Source organism: Coregonus lavaretus (assembly GCF_964263955.1).
Source record: "Coregonus lavaretus genome assembly, chromosome: 11".
Classification (NCBI taxonomy): domain Eukaryota; kingdom Metazoa; phylum Chordata; class Actinopteri; order Salmoniformes; family Salmonidae; genus Coregonus; species Coregonus lavaretus.
Window position 1 is genome coordinate 18,255,710 of NC_139998.1, and position 18,427 is coordinate 18,274,136.

Below are 18,427 nucleotides of genomic sequence, written 5' to 3' on the forward strand. Positions count from 1 at the left end.
AGTTCTCATCAACATCACATCTTATTTCTTCTCTGGCGATGCATCTTGGAAAGTATCTTATGGAATGTCTAATCCAACCCTGGCAGTCTTCAGGAGAAGTGTCTCCACACCCCGCATTCATGGCATCCAGTAAGGACATCTGGTCATGTGGATGGTGGTCATAAACCTTCCACCTCCATGCAGAGAAAAACTCCTCTATGGGGTTTAGGAAGGGGGGAGTATGGAGGCAGGAATAGTACTGACATCCTGGGATGTGCAGCAAACCTGTGACTGCAGCAGAGTGATGGAACGCCACATTATCCTACACAACAACGAAGGTAGGGGAGTTTCTTGCCCCTCTCTCCTCCGCCGGCACAAGTCGATTATGCAGGTCATCCAGAAAAGAAATGAGCCTCTCTGTATTGTAGGGGCCAATGAGTGGTTTGTGTAACAGCAAACCATCAATGGACAGTGCTGCACACATTGTGATGTTAGCTCCTCTCTGGCCTGGGACATCCACGGTTGCTCTCTGTCCAATCACATTTCTTCCCCTGCGGCGTGTTTTTGCCAGCTTCATCCACAAAGATGAATGTATGTGCAGTTTGCCAGGCTTCCATCTCTATTACACTCTAAAAGACAGTACATCCACAGTTTTATAGTACTTTACATTATGCATAGCTGTGTATGTACCCTGTTTGGTTATTGAACAGACATCTTACCTGGACATATTGATACCGGAGTTCTTTCACACGTTCACGGGTAAAGTGTATAACTGCTTCATCCTTATTTTAAGTTTCTCTAGGACTCTGGCAATTGTCGTTGTGCTGACCGTATTCACATTCCCAAAAGTGATATTGTCTGCCAGCACTCTGTCCCGAATTTCCTGCAGTTTTATTGCATTGTTGCCAATTACCATGTCAACAATGGCAATTTCCTGCGCATCTGATAATATTCTGGCTCTCCCTCCTGTGGGAGGCAACCTTTGGATACTACTGAAAAACACAAAAAAATCAATATATTTCAAAATGTCAGTACATGTAAAAATGTGAACATACTGTATTGTACTGTAATATGTAGTTCAATTATCATTGAAGGATGCACATCTCATCTGTTGTTTTGCCGGATAAACATTTTTGCTAAAAGTATTATTATGTTATTGATCGATTGACTATGACTTTTCAAATCACCCAGTAGTGCTATCTGCAGAGTTAGCTCCAGGTAAATGTTGCACTTCTTCAACCATTCCTGGACCTGTGACCAAAAACAAGCTACATATGGACAGTACCAGAACAAATTATCTAATGATTCGGTCTCTTTGCAGCAAAATCTGCAGAGCTGGGATGGTTGTATCCCCCATATATACAGTGCCTTCGGAAAGTATTCAGACCCTTTGACTTTTTCCACATTTTGATACGTTACAGCCTTATTCTAAAATGGATATCTTTTTTTAACTCAGCAATCTACACACAATACCCTATAATGACAAAGCGAAAACAGTTTTTTTTTAATGTATGCAAATGTAAAAAACAACAACAACAGAAATACCTTATTTACATAAGTATTCAGACCCTTTGCTATGAGACTCGAAATTGAGCTCAGGTACATCCTGTTTCCATTGATCATCATTGAGATGTTTCTACAACTTGATTGGAGTCCACCTGTGGTAAATTCAATTGATTGGACATGATTTGGAAAGACACACCCCTGCCTATATAAGGTCCCATAGTTGACAGTGCATGTCAGAGCAAAAACCAAGCCATGAGGTCGAAGGAATTGTCCGTAGAGCTCCGGGACAGGATTGTGTTGAGGCACAGATCTGGAGAAGGGTACCAAAACATTTCTACAGCATTGAAGGTCCTCAAGAACACAGTGGCCTCCATCATTCTTAAATGGAAGACGTTTGGAACCACCAAGACTCTTCCTAGAGCTGGCCGCCTGGCCAAACTGAGCAATAGGGGGAGAAGGGCCTTGGTCAGGGAGGTGACCAAGAACCCGATGGTCACTCTGACTGAGCTCTAGAGTTCCTCTGTGGAGATGGGAGAACCTTCCAGAAGGACAACCATCTCTGCAGCACTCCACCAATCAGGCCTTTATGGTAGAGTGGCCAGACAGAAGCCACTCCTCAGTAAAAGGCACATGACAGCCCGCTTGGAGTTTGCTAAAAGGCACCTAAAGACTCTCAGACCATGAGAAACAAGATTCTCTGGTCTGATGAAACCAAGATTGAACTCTTTGGCCTGAATGCCAAGCATCACGTCTGGAGGAAACCTGGCATCCTTCCCTACGGTGAAGCATGGTGGTGGCAGCATCATGCTGTGGGGATGTTTTTCAACGGCAGGGACTGGGAGACTAGTCAGGATTGAGGCAAAGATGAACGGAGCAAAGTACAGAGAGATCCTTGATGAAAACCTGCTCCAGAGCGCTGAGGACCTCAGACTGGGGCGAAGGTTCAGCTTCCAACAGCACACAACCCTAAGCACACAGCCAAGAAAATGCAGGAGTGGTTTCGGGACAAGTCTCTGAATGTCCTTGAGTGGCCCAGCCAGAGCCTGGACTTGAACCCGATCGAACATCTCTGGAGAGACCTGAAAATAGCTTTGCAGCAACGCTCCCCATCCAACCTGACAGAGCTTGAGAGGATCTGCAGAGAAGAATGGGAGAAACTCTGAGGCTGTAATCGCTGCCAAAGGTGCTTCAACAAAGTACTGAGTAAAGGGTCTGAATACTTATGTAAATGTGATATTTTAGATTTTTATTTTTAATACATTTGCCAACATTTCTAAAAACCTGTTTTTGCTTTGTCGTTATGGGGAATTGTGTGTAGATTGATGGGGGGAGGTGTGGGGGAAACAACTTAATCAATTTTTGAATAAGGCTGTAACGTAACAAAATGTGGAAAAAGTGAAGGGGTCTGAATGCTTTCCGAATGCACTGTATAACATTCTATTGCAATAATTTTTTATATTTTGAATCCGGCTTTGTTTTATGTATCAGTTCATAAACCATGTGCCATGGAATCGGTACATCGAAAATCTCTTCCCAACTATTTTGCAATTTATATGGCACAGTTGTCAATTTTTTGGTCCTTAAATGAAACTGGTATACTTTTTTATTTATAATTTTCTTTAACCAATTTTGTGGTAATGCTGCAATTAGTTGATTGTAATTTTGGGTTGAGCAGACATTTCCATATATTTTTGTTAGCTGCATGTGTGACATAACTCCACCAGTCCTATTTATGATATAATTTACCAAGATTATACCTTTTTTAAACATTCTTTAGAAATGTTTTGATATTTTTAAATCAATTAGTATATTTGAGTTTAACCACAATATTTGTTGTATTATTTGTTCTGTCTTTTCTGTTGGATTAAACTGAAATTGCAGCCAACTTTCTATGGCTTGTTTTAAAAATAGCGATATTTTGGAGATTATTTAATTTTCAAATAACCAAAAGTGAGAGGTTGTACTCTGAATAAAGGGAAAAAGGCCATTCTTGAACATGTGGTGAGACATTCTTACTAATCTGCTAGAGAACCAGTTCGGATAACTTTTGTATGACTGAAGTCTTTAGTGAGAGGTCTAACGCTTTAATATTTAATCATTTCTGCCCTCCGAATTCATATTCATTATATAAACAGGCTTGTTTAAGTTTGTCTGGCTTGCTGTTCCAAATCAAATGGAATATCTTTTGCTCATTTATTTTTAAAAACAGGTCGCTAGGTGTAGGCAAGACCATAAGCAAATAGGTAAACTGGGATATGACTGAAGAGTTAATCAGGGTGATTTTTCCACAAATAGATAGGTATTTTCATTTCCATGGTAGCAAAATCGTATCTATTTTTGCTAACTTTCTAGAAAAATGTATTGTAGTGGCCTCCCGAGTGGCGCAGCAGTCTAAAGCACTGCATTGCAGTGTTGCGGCGTCACTACAGCCTGGGGTTCGATCCCAGGCTGTGTCATTATCGGCCGTGACTGGGAGTCCCATAGGGCGGCGCACAATTGGCCCAGCGTCGTCCGGGTTAGGGGAGGGTAGCGACTCCTTGTGGCAGGCCGGGCGCCTGCAGGCTGACTTCGGTCGTCAGTTGAATGACACATTGGAGCGAGCAGGTGTTACGAAGTGTGGTTTGGCGGGTCATGTTTCAGAGGACGCATGACTCGACCTTCGCCTCTCCTGAGCCCATTGGGGAGTTGCAGCGATGAGACGAGATCATAATCACGAAAAAGGGGGTAAAAATTACAACAATAAAAAAATATATATATTATAGTGAGATCATTTCTTTCTTTCGGGATATGTATACCGAGTATGTCCACATCACCGTCAGACCATCTTATTGGTAAACTACATGGCAAAACGTAATACATTTATCATAATTTGGTTGTAATCCAGGGAGGTTAGATAAAGTATCTAGATCCTCTATGAGGCTGTGGAGGGCTCCAAATTGTTGATTTAAAACATTTACATTTTAGTCATTTAGCAGATGCTCTTATCCAGAGCAACTTACAGGAGCAATTAGGGTTAAGTGCCTTGCTCAAGGGCACATCAACAGATTTTTCACCTAGTCAGCTCGGGGATTAGAACCAGCGACCTTTCGGTTACTGGCACAACGCTCTTAACCACTAAGCTACCTGCCGCCTAGAGAAGAAAGCATGAATCATCAGTGTACAATGACACCTTTGTTTTTAAGCCCTTGATTTCTAACCCCTTGATATTTTTGTTGGATCTGATTTTAATAGCTAACATTTCGATGGCCATAATAAATAGATATGCCGATAGTGGACAACCTTGGTTTACTCCTCTTGACAGTTTAAAACTTTCTGAGAAGTAATCCATTTTATAAGAGATTATCCAAAATTGAAATATTCCAGGCATTTATATATACATTCCAGTCATACTTTATTGAAATGATTTCAAAAACAGCTTTCTATCGCTGGATTCAAACATACAACCTTTGGCACCAGTGCTCACTGTTGCCCCTAGTGGCCGGTTTCCACATGATCTCCTGACATCGTCAGACATGGATGGACATCGAATACTGACTTGTATCACGGGTGACCTGGCTGCTCTAACTACAAAAAACAAGCAGGTGGCCAGTCAGACATTGTTCTCATCACACCAACTGCTTCTGCCTGCCCTGTTTGCAATATTAGTACCTGCCTCCTATCCCTATGTCCCCGTACTGTACGTCAAGGTCTAGTCACTCTGTGACATATTGCAGGGCACCGTGGACATGGAGTGATTTGCGATGTGTGTGCGATGACAGTTCAGGTCGGACACAGTGTGCCAACAGTGGTAATTGGCCAGATGGTGACCCCTGGATGAATCTGTCTGCATCCTCATTAGTTTCTTATAGAGTCCTCCCTCATGGTTTATGTCCTGTCACTGCATCGCCAAACTATGGCCACTAGATGGCGATATAATCCACTTATTTTGCAGTTACATCAGCGCATATTGCTGTGGTCACATGTTTACTTTGCTCAAGGCATCATGCCATGTTAGGAAATATTTACACATTAGTTCACTGTCCATTGCTATTTAATGTGTCAGTAGATAATGCAGTATATAAGGAATGTTTTTGACAAAGGAGTTTCATCCTATATGAGAGAATAGTAACTCTAGCCTACCACCTCCTCCACATATGGGAGACATCAGATTGGGCCTCCCAACACATGAGGCCTGGTGAATATGAGTAGATTGATTCAGAGCGGATTATCTAAGACTGAAAGAAAGAAAAGACCTGATTTGAAAGAGTCATTATCTCATTGTCTGCCGGGTGTAAACCCTCTACTGAAAGGATGACAGAGAGCGACAGAGAAAGACAGAGTGAGAAAGAGAGAGAGAGGGAGCATAGATGGAGATAGATGGAGAGACAGAGAGGTGAAAGAAGAAGGCTAGTGTGGCTGTCTGTGAGCAGATGTCGTTTGAGGGCAGAGAGAGGGCAGGCAGAGCAGGCTGCCTTTGTGACTGGGTCTCCCCATAGAGATAGTGAAGGGTGGAGTGCTGGGAATGATGTGCAGTCATCACTCACTGTCTGTGTGCCATCAGAGCTCAGCACTGTGTCATCCGTCACCATTCAGCTCCTCTGGCCCCCACAGCCCCGCCACTGTCATCATGGTCATTATCTCTGCCTGCAACACACACACACACACACACACACACACACACACACACACACACACACACACACACACACACACACACACACACACACACTTTCTCCCTCCCATTCTCCCATCCTTTATTGTTTCCTGGTAAATGTGTGTGTGATCTGGTCTGGTCTCAGGCTGGTGTTTAGCCTATGAATGGATGATCATGTGCTGGGGAGATGGATGGCTCTGGCCTCAGTCCTGTCTCCTCTAATTGTAAAATATTAGTTACATTAGACTGTGGCCTGTGATTAATGGAACTTATTTGGAGGTTGCCCTGTCCTGGACCTCCCCTCTCCTCCAGTGGGAGGGAGATACCAGGAAGAAAGAATGTACGAGACAGGAAGAGGAGAGAGAAAGAGGGGAGAGATAGGGCAAGCACTATACGTGTACAGATAAGACTTGCTTTATATTATCTTATTTGCTGATGTTGCTTAATGTGGAACATAAAAAAAATGCTTGCATTTTGTAATGGTTTTAAGAAAAAAGTACATTTAGTAGTAATTTGATTTCCTTAAACTATTTATTACATCCCTGAACTGCTAAGTCAGTCTTGCCAAGTCAGGGTTTAAATGTTTTTGTTTTCTTCTTCCAATACAATGGTAAAGCTTTTATATGGGTAAAGTAATGTACAGTGGGGAAAAAAAGTATTTAGTCAGCCACCAATTGTGCAAGTTCTCCCACTTAAAAAGATGAGAGAGGCCTGTAATTTTCATCATAGGTACACGTCAACTATGACAGACAAATTGAGAAAAAAAAATCCAGAAAATCCCATTGTAGGATTTTTAATGAATTTATTTGCAAATTATGGTGGAAAATAAGTATTTGGTCACCTACAAACAAGCAAGATTTCTGGCTCTCACAGACCTGTAACTTCTTCTTTAAGAGGCTCCTCTGTCCTCCACTCGTTACCTGTATTAATGGCACCTGTTTGAACTTGTTATCAGTATAAAAGACACCTGTCCACAACCTCAAGCAGTCACACTCCAAACTCCACAATGGCCAAGACCAAAGAGCTGTCAAAGGACACCAAAAACAAAATTGTAGACCTGCACCAGGCTGGGAAGACTGAATCTGCAATAGGTAAGCAGCTTGGTTTGAAGAAATCAACTGTGGGAGCAATTATTAGGAAATGGAAGACATACAAGACCACTGATAATCTCCCTCGATCTGGGGCTCCACGCAAGATCTCACCCCGTGGGGTCAAAATGATCACAAGAACGGTGAGCAAAAATCCCAGAACCACACGGGGGGACCTAGTGAATGACCTGCAGAGAGCTGGGACCAAAGTAACAAAGCCTACCATCAGTAACACACTACGCCACCAGGGACTCAAATCCTGCAGTGCCAGACGTGTCCCCCTGCTTAAGCCAGTACATGTCCAGGCCCGTCTGAAGTGCATTAGGATGATCCAGAAGAGGATTGGGAGAATGTCATATGGTCAGATGAAACCAAAATATAACTTTTTGGTAAAAACTCAACTCGTCATGTTTGGAGGACAAAGAATGCTGAGTTGCATCCAAAGAACACCATACCTACTGTGAAGCATGGGGTTGGAAACATCATGCTTTGGGGCTGTTTTTCTGCAAAGGGACCAGGACGACTGATCCGTGTAAAGGAAAGAATGAATGGGGCCATGTATCGTGAGATTTTGAGTGAAACCCTCCTTCCATCAGCAAGGGCATTGAAGATGAAACGTGGCTGGGTCTTTCAGCATGACAATGATCCCAAACACACCGCCCGGGCAACGAAGGAGTGGCTTCGTAAGAAGCATTTCAAGGTCCTGGAGTGGCCTAGCCAGTCTCCAGATCTCAACCCCATAGAAAATCTTTGGAGGGAGTTGAAAGTCTGTGTTGCCCAGCGACAGCCCCAAAACATCACTGCTCTAGAGGAGATCTGCATGGAGGAATGGGCCAAAATACCAGCAACAGTGTGTGAAAACCTTGTGAAGACTTACAGAAAACGTTTGACCTGTGTCATTGCCAACAAAGGGTATATAACAAAGTATTGAGAAACTTTTGTTATTGACCAAATACTTATTTTCCACCATCATATGGCAATAAATTCATTAAAAATCCTACAATGTGATTTTCTGGAATTTTTTTCTCATTTTTTCTGTCATAGTTGACGTGTACCTATGATGAAAATCACAGGCCTCTCTCATCTTTTTAAGTGGGAGAACTTGCACAATTGGTGGCTGACTAAATACTTTTTTTTCCCCACTGTATATCTTAGCTCCCAGTGTCAATTAGACAGGTCAGTGATATTCAGACAGACAGGTCAGTGATATTCAGTCAGGCAGGTCAGTGATATTCAGACAGACAGGTCAGTGATATTCAGACAGACAGGTCAGTGATATTCAGACAGACAGGTCAGTGATATTTAGTCAGGCAGGTCAGTGGTATTCAGAGAGACAGGTCAGTGATATTCAGGCAGGCAGGTCAGTGATATTCAGACAGACAGGTCAGTGATATTCAGACAGACAGGTCAGTGATATTCAGACAGACAGGTCAGTGATATTCAGACAGACAGGTCAGTGATATTTAGTCAGGCAGGTCAGTGGTATTCAGAGAGACAGGTCAGTGATATTCAGGCAGGCAGGTCAGTGATATTCAGACAGACAGGTCAGTGATATTCAGACAGACAGGTCAATGATATTCAGACAGACAGGTCAGTGATATTTAGTCAGGCAGGTCAGTGATATTCAGACAGACAGTTCAGTGATATTCAGATGGACATGTCAGTGATATTCAGACAGACAGGTCAGTGATATTCAGAGGGCATTCAGATGTGTCACTCAGTCTCATTTCCTGTACTGCTGACTAAACGTGTGTCCTTTATGACCAGCAGGTTATTATACACCAACAGATGGAGCATTACCTTTTATTGCCCAACACCTTCTGTGGGCTTTTTACATTTTTCCCCAAAATGACTTTTTATGTAGATGTGAAAGAGAGCGTTCAGTTTCATAGCCTACAGGAGACGGGGGAGGAGGAAGAGAGAGGTTAAAAGGTTGTGGCAGCGTGTGTTTTGGGAAGTGATGTCATAGAGTTATTAGAAGGAAAGGAAGCATGTAGTGGTGAAGTAACAGTGCCTGAAATAGACATTGTGTTGGTGTAAAAGTAAAAACAGAGTATAATCCAGCAGAAATGTGTCAGATGAGATTCAATGCTTTGGTCTTGAAATTGGTGTAAAGTGCTTGTTTAAATAAGAAAGTACTGGAAGCAAGTAATAGAGGACATTGGTGTGTTATGGTCATTTGTCTCTAGACACACGACTATCTGAGAGAGAGAGGAGAGACAGACAGGAAGCTTTAGCAGGCCTTAGTGAAGCCAGCTGCAGACATCTGTCATTCCTCAGCCCAAATTGATCACCTTGTTGTTGCAGGAAATGCAAACGTGTAGTGTTTAAAGAGGTAGAGGTTTAAAAAGGCTTCTAAAGTTATTTCCACTTAAGAATTTCAGACTTGATTTCCCCTAACTAAAAATGTATCAAACCCTACACAAATGTCCATTAATTATAATCCACACAATATTTAGCATTTCCTGTTGCTGCAGGATTCTTTTCCTGCTGTGAGAAACTGGTAAAATTAAGAAACTACACCTGTAGCATGTAGTACTAGTCAGAGGTGGAATTACTGTATATGTGAAACACATGGGGATGGAGTTCCACTGCCGGTGTTATTATGATTTAGTCTACAATATTTTATGATTACCTGTAAAGAGTTGGCAGAAGTAAACACAATGAATGAGGTTAATTTGTCTAAAGCAATGCTTTCCTCTCTGCCAGGTGGGAAGCCTTTCCAGTGCAGGTACTGCCCCTACAGCGCTACCCAGAAGGGTAACCTGAAAACCCATGTCCTGTGTGTCCACCGCAGGCCCTTCGACAGCAGCCTGTACCCAGACAGACGCCTCCGACGGACCCATACCAATGCCCCTGTGACCCCCCGGGAAGGCTCCGTTGGTTCCTCCTACCTGCCCCAAAGCTTCATGGGCTTGGGAGACGCCCCTAGGCCTACACCCACTGTAAGAGATATCACCATGACATCACTGTGTGGGACTTGACATTGTTATTGAAACCGCATTAAAACATTTAGAAATCACTGATAAGTCGTTTAGTTTCACATGTGGAGGATGACAGACGGAGGATAGGGTTATGTTGTTGGAGATGGAGTTGGAAGAGATGAAGAACAAAAAAAAACTTGATGTACATTCCGGTGTGGACTTGGAAATATATTTATCTGTAAGAAACAAACTGCCTATAATAAAGTGTTTTGTGGTATGTGTAGCACAGAGAGATTGAGTACTTTTTACTTCATTTATACTCAATGTCATAACTTCCCCCAAGCTAAGCTCTTTCATGCAGTATAAATGTCTGTGTTTTTGTTAATATCTCATGATATGAGTTCTTCAGAACAGTTATCAGTCAGAATCCTATACCAGATGTTCAGGGTGTAATCATGGCAGATGTAATGGAGTAGAATGCTTCCATTTGTTCTCTATTCCACTCAGGGGGAAAGCCTCTCACACATATCATTATCTCCCATTAACTCCAATGCTTCATGCCTTCTTCTGTGGAACAATGCAACAATGCTCAATTAAGGGGAACCAAGGAAATGGAAAACTGCGTAGATTCATTGATGTCATGAATGCACTGAAATGCATTACAAATCAAAGATGATAACCATCCATAGGTGTATAGAGTATACAAAACATTAAGAACACCTGCTCGTTCCATGCCAGACTGCTGACCAGGTTAATCCAGGTGAAAGCTATATGATCCCTTATTGATGTCACTTGTTAAATCCACTTCAGTCAGTGTAGATGAAGGGGAGCAGACATGTTACAGAAGGATTTTTAAGCCTAGAGACAATTGAGATCAGCACAGACAAAACACACACACAGTAGTGGCTATCTACGGCAATGTTAGTATGATTCAGGCAGGTGGCAGCTCCACCGGTGTGCCAACATTCCGACTGTAGAACAAGAGCTCACCTTGGGCAGCTGTGTGTCTGCAGCTGGCCCGCAGTAACCACAGCGATGTGTTTGATTGACAGGTGGCCTGACAACTCCATTCAGCCAGCCACCTGTTAGTTGTCAATCAGGGCGGCCATCCCGGGGCTATTGACGGAGCTGTCAGCCTGGGTGAGACATGTCTATCGAAGTTCTCCTCTCCCGCTCTCCCTCACTGCCTGGGCAGCCTACGCTCTCCCCCTCCCTCACATTCACTTCTTTCTTTCTTTTCCTTCCATTTCCCTTCTGAGACATGGGGGCAGCTTAATCCCCACAATTCCTTGGGTTTCGTCTGTCTGGGAAACGATCTGTGCTGGTATTGGAGGAGATCCCAACCACAGGGTTGGCCATCGCTGCATATGATAAGTATGACTTATTGCATATGATAAGTCCCTGTGAGGTTTGCTTGTGTACAGTATGAAGAAATTATTTGCGTCTATGTATTTAATGTTTGTGCTGTATGTTGTCATTGGTGATGCCTTGAATTCCCTCAAATCCGCTCCTCCTTCTCTTGTCCTGAATCTCCTCTCCTCCCTCCCTCTGCTCACTCATCCTTCCATCCCTGTAGCTGACAGGTGACAAGGCCCAGATGACTGGGTAATCAGAGACCTGTCATATATGTCAATACCTTACCCAGGCCATGTCAAACCTGGCCATGCTGTACCCTATTCTATCCTACCTGCCTGGGTGGGGGTGATGTGTGACAGAGGACACAGAGTTTAGAGGGACTATTAAAACCTGTCTTTGAACAAACTCTGTGAACAAACTTACATACACACACACACCTGACTCAGTATGCATCCCCCCAAACCTTGTCATGTGAAACTCTTAATTACGCACAATTTCCCTTAAAGCGTAACCCATTAATTAAAGCCCCAAGTTTTTTAATTACTCCTAATCGTGATTCATGTTTCAGTTGTCATCTTGCACCAAAGCCACTGTCATACTGAGAAGGGTTCACTACTCCGTTCTACAGAAGCAGAGGAGACAACGGACATTTTGTTTACAAACTGTATGTATGATGCTTACCTTGTCAATACATTTTCATTTGCATAACATCCAGAAATAGCCTTGTCTCCATCAGAGCCTGCAGGAAATGTCATGTCTTACTCCCAAACAATGAACCTTTGACTACATCTGATGGGGAACATAGTCACAACATGTTCAGCACTGATGTGCACACATCACAAGTAAAGATGTGAAGGAACCTTTAGTACATCCAAAGTTTGCCAAGTTAAAGTTGATGCAACTTAATTGGATACCGCTCTCATAACTGTGTTTTTAAGTCTAATACAACTTACAGTAATGTAAACCTACTCATTCCACCTTTCATTCACTTACTGTAGTATTCAGATTCTGAACATCTCTTTACAAATTAGCCTCCACAGAACTTCACTAAGGTTAAAGTTGAAGTTTGATATAAAATATGGGTTAGAGCTTGCATAATTGTGTTTTCAAGTGTAATACACTCAACCTTTCATTCACATTATGATCTCTTTCCAGTTGGCCACCACATACAGGATTGTAACTCTTAGTTCTAAGAGACAGGTCATGTTGAGATAATCAGCCTGTAGAAAGTAAAGGAAACAGTGTGACAGGAGAGGTAATGAGAACTAATGGAACACTAATCACAGGTTGCATCCCAAATGGAATCCTATCCATAATTAGTGCACTACTTTTGACCAGAGCCCTATGGGAATAGGGAATAGGGTGCCATTTGGAACGCAGATACTGTGTTTCTCACACTGTACACCGCCCATGAAAAATGAATGCTAATTAGCTTGCACAGTTGTGAAAACACTATTTAAGACTGTTGGCATCATAGTGCCCCCATGACAGTTTACTACCTCAGATGTCGCAAGTCTTGGATTGAATTCCAAATAATTGTAGATAAAAAAACACACCCTCATTGTACTTGCAGTGACATCTGCTGAATACCGAAATAGTTGGCAGGTAAAGTAGTGTGTGATGAAACCATGCCCACTGTAGAGTATGCACACATTCTCCATGTCAGATCTCAAGAGTAGGGACATCTTGTAGAGGTAAACACGGTTTATATATGAGAACAATTCAGGGACATAATGGTTCGCCATATGAACATGACTCTCCATCTTTTACACGTTTGACTGAATGACATGCAGGCCAGGCGGGGCGGGGGGCTGAGTGCAGAATGCTTTTGACATACCACATGATTGACAAGACAGTGTGAGACTTAAAGTACAGAATCCAGTCAAGGCCTGTCAGTCACAAACGAGACACGCTCCCTCCCACATAACTGAGACATGCGAGTTTAGTCACAGTTGCAAAGAAACAAATGCCCGTTAACTGCAACTAGGCACACATTTTGGCCCCACATGTCCCGAGGCTGGGATTGAGTGCTTGCCAAAGAACATAAGCTCAAGATATAAAAATAAAACAAATTACAAATAAAACATGAGGATTATGCCAGTGTGAGGCTGGGTATTTCTCTGTGTGTACGTTCCTCTCCTGTTACAGTAGCTGCAGGCCTGCAGTCTGGAGCCCCGGAGTCCTGCACCTGTGCTCTACACATCCAGGGGAATTTAGAGACAGGCTGGAGAGAGGGAAGAGAGGGGATGGAGGTAGGAGAGAGAGAGAGAGAGAGAGAGGGCCCTGAGAAACTTTGCTTGCTTGGATTCCAAAACCCATGTACATAATGGGGAGATTAACCTAATCTGCATAAATAAATGCATGCATATAGTCATACACAGCGATGGCCAGTGGTATAGTGGAGGGTAAATGCACATAAATACTGTTTACGCAACTTTTTTATTTTGTGCAAGCGTTTACCCACCTTTTGCGGAAAATGCTTTGAAAGTATATGGCGATGACAATCATTGAATCGGTTAGGTTCAATTCGTACTTGGCGTATCAGTCAAATGCTCAGCCAATCGTGTCTGATTACCCCTGAAGTTAATTTGGGTTTGAAGCCTCCTCTCTGCTATTTGCAGATAAGACCTGTCTTGCGTTATAAATGTCTGCACCACTGCAAACTCCATTATAAGCACTTCAAGGGGATATGATACTGCTTCGAGTTATGACCTCTAATTGAAATCTATTTTACCAGACAATACACTGCTAACTGACAGTACAGATGCTAGGATATTCACCAGACATGTCTTACACTAGAAATGTGTTAAGGCTTGACCCACAAACCCTTTTATTGTGAATCTTTATATATTGAGGGACAGACGGGTGAGCATTTTTTGATGAAATCATGTCAGACCCAACCTTTAGAAGTGGAAAGGCTCCTCTAGTGGATGGTTTTGTAACTTCATTTGAAGAGACAGCCACGTCCTTGACAAATATACACCACGTGGTTGTTTGTGTGTCTCTTATTATTTTAAAACGTATGACACGATGTCCTAAGATGATCCTAAAAATGTCCTCGGGAACGTCCTCGGAACACACTGAGACCAAGACAAAAACCCTGACACAACGTCCTGACAACTTTAGATGATCGCTTCAGGACGTTCAGGGAACGTCCTAGGGACTCATTTTTGTTTGCATTGCTTCTGTGTGTCAGGCTAGGGTAGAGTGGGTGTGGACTGGTCAAGCCCTGTCTGGTTCTGAGGAATTGGTCTGTCTGTCCTCTCTCTCTCAACCTTTCTCTCTCTCTGCAATGGCAGCTTTGGGGGAGGGGCTGGTTATGTGGACTGAGGGAGGGGGTGGGTGATGAGCTGCTGCAATAATAAGCAGATTTTAATGATTTACTATAAATCAGCTGCAGTAGGCTCTGCTGGGGGAGGCTAAGGGGGATGATAGCTCCTGACTCACACACCTCGCAAATGCCTCACTGATGATGTGTGTGCTTCAGATCATCAATCACTGGGCTTAGTGTGCAAGTACGTCATACACACACACACACACACACACACACACACACAAACAAACACATCTATGCAAGCATGCACGCACACACACACACACATATGCATCCATGTATGCACGCAAGCACGCACACACACCATGCCACATGTTTCCTTTGCTGTAATGCCTCCTCTCTTGAGACAGGGGACAAATCAATCATGAGTACATAAGTTCAAGGGGGTAAAAGATTGTCTGGTCGGTTTTTCCCTATTCTATTGATCCCATTTTACTGGCATCATCACCAAGCTGTCTCAAAAACCCTGGGACAGGGATAGATTGGAAGTGGATGATTGAAAGATCAGAGGAGGGTGACATTCACCGTTATCTCCCCCCTCACGTGAATGAGATTGAAAGTGCCAAGAGTGTTGGGGTTTCATAAAGGATGTTCAAACGCTAACAAATCAGGTTGAATCTAACCTGGCACATGGATGTATTTCAGTCTCTGGCACTACAGAAATACACAGTCTTTGTTTTCCTGTCTCTCTGTATAGCTTCACTAGATGTCATATGTCTGACTCTGAAGGTGTTGGTGCCGTCTCTTGCGCCATGGGTTGATGGGAAAAACGTTAAAGTGAACCCTTCTCGACAGCCCACCCATAAGTGTTGAGGGAGACATAGAGTGGTGACACAAAATGTTACTTTTTTTGCATTCAAGATGTGGATATTGTATGCTCTATTTCCTCAATCCATGTACTTATTGCTATCTTTCTCGTCTAGCTTTTGCACAAGAGAACGTGAAGGTATATTCCCTTATATAATAGATACTCTTTGAGAGTGAGAGAATGGAACTATTCAAACAAAGGACCAGAAAGAAAGAAAATGATCAGGGGTGAAAAGACAAACATGTTGAATACATTTTTTTGAGGGATGATCTTAACATTGTTATTGTTGCCTCCTAAAGATAATATAGTGCAATTTTGAGTAATGATGATTCAGACCAAAACAGATACACAGACCACTTAGTATTTCCTGTAATGAGTATGATTACTGTCTGTTTTGGATTATTAACATTGTACTTCTCCTTAGAGGTCAGGCTCATCATTAGTTAAACTCTAATGAAAATATAATTTAATGTATTTTTCTATCAGGTCATGGATATCATTCAATCTCAGATAAACAACTTTCATTACAGATTGATACGCCATTAATCTTGAGTAATTTTGATGTAATTAAAATGATAACATTTGATATTTAATATATCATAGCTCCCTTGTCTCTTCCGATGTCCTTGCGCTTATCTTTTTAAACTTTTGATCTGATTTATTCCTCGTCTATATATAAGTAAACTGTGTCTGCAAGAGGGTTTGTTCCTTTGACATTGCACCAACTCTAAATCATCTTTGCTTTCTCTATTGAGGTTTATAGAGGTCACTCCAACGTTTGCACCTATTATCTTCATCTCAATGGGACTTCCTGGTAAAAAGAAATGTTTACATAAAATAACCCATTAATCATAAAATAAATCCTCTATAAATAAATTCATTATTTGAAGCCAGGGGATGAAACGCTACATGAAGATAGATTTCAAAACATGCCCTCTGCTTTCGACTGATTTGATCATCATCATCATCATCATCATGAACCCCATTATCATGTCTCTGGTCTCATCCCATTATCATGTCTCTGGTCTCATCCCATTATCATGTCTCTGGTCTCATCCCATTATCATGTCTCTGGTCTCATCCCATTATCATGTCTCTGGTCTCATCCCATTATCATGGATCCTTGTAGTCTTTTTCATTCTGAAATATCTGCTTAATCACTGGCCAAGCATCACATAAAGCCCCGGTTCATACGTTATGTATTATTTATTGTGTTTTCATTGTTTCCTTGGAGTCCCTCAGCCCCAGTCTCACTCCTATAGGCTGGGTCAGTCTCAGGTCAGTTGTGGTGTAGATACTGTGGTTCAGCTAGAAAAGGCTGGGGGTGGGGTCTCTATGTGTGTGTTAATTAGATCACTCTGTTTTGCTGTAGTATATTTAAGTTTTAAAAAGGCTTCTAAAGTTTGTAATTTCCACTTACAAATGTCGCCTTGATTTGCCCTAACAAAAAATTGTTGGTGTATGTATGTGTGTCTGTGTGTATGTGTGTGTACATAACATTGTTATCTCTAGATGTGTGTCTCACTGCACAGATCAATCAATTGCTTTTCAATGATAATTCAATAGTGCATAATTTTTCACAACAAAAGGTCAATCTCTAAATGACATTGTGATGTGTAACACAGGCTGCTGAGGATATTGTGTACAGTACCTGGACACTCAGACATGCTTCAGCAGAGACACTGACTGTATTGTGCAGACACCATGCTGATGGATGGACGGAGCGGAAGCCTCTGGTTCACAGCCTCTGACATTATTGGGTCATTTCTATCTGAGGGAACGTGTTGTCCCGTCAAGGCCCTCTGACACTCCTATACTTTGACAAGCTGTAGCACCTCACTGATGACACAGTTCGTATTCTAAGGGCCTCGCCTCGCTAGGAGTGTATGTGTGTGACAGGAAAATGAGGTGCTTCCAGTTGTTAAACATTTACATTTACATTTTAGTCATTTAGCAGACGCTCTTATCCAGAGCGACTTACAGTTAGTGAATACACACATATATATATATATTTTTATACTGGCCCCCTGTGGGAATCAAACCCACAACCCTGGCGTTGCAAACGCCATGCTCTATCAACTGAGCTACATCCCTGCCGGCCATTCCCTCCCCTACCCTGGACGACGCTGGGCCAATTGTGCGCCGCCCATGAGTCTCCCGGTCACGGCCGGCTGCGACAGAGCCTGGATTCGAACCAGGCTCTCTAGTGGCACAGTTAGCACTGCGATGCAGTGCCTTAGACCACTGCGCCACTCAGGAGATACTCATCTGCAGGAAAACATCTGCAGACAGTGTAGGAGTGGAGGGAGTGAGGGGAGGGGGATAAGTGACATGTTTTCTTTAAACATTAGCAAAAGAAGTCATAACCTTGTGCAGATTACATCTTTGCATATCTATAAGCATTACTACTACACACTCTTAAAAATGTGCTATCTAGAACCTAAAAGGGTTCCTTGGCTGTCCCCATAGGAGAACCCTTTGAAGAACCCTTTTTGGTTCCAGGTAGAACCCTTTCAACAAAGGGTTCTACCTGGAACCAAAAAGGGTTCTCCTATGGAACCCTTTTTTCTAAGAGTGTATGTTATATTGTTCAAGAGTTACAAGATCTCTCTCTGTCTCTGTATCTGCATGCCTATCTGTGCCTGTGTGTGCCTATCTGTGCCTGTGTGTGTGTGTGTGTGTTTGTGTGCGTGTGCATGCTTATGTGTATGGAGCATGTGTGCATGTGCATATGTGTGTCTGTATCTATGTATACAGTATGGTTTGTCCACTACGTCCCTGAGTGGTCGATCAGTTTCA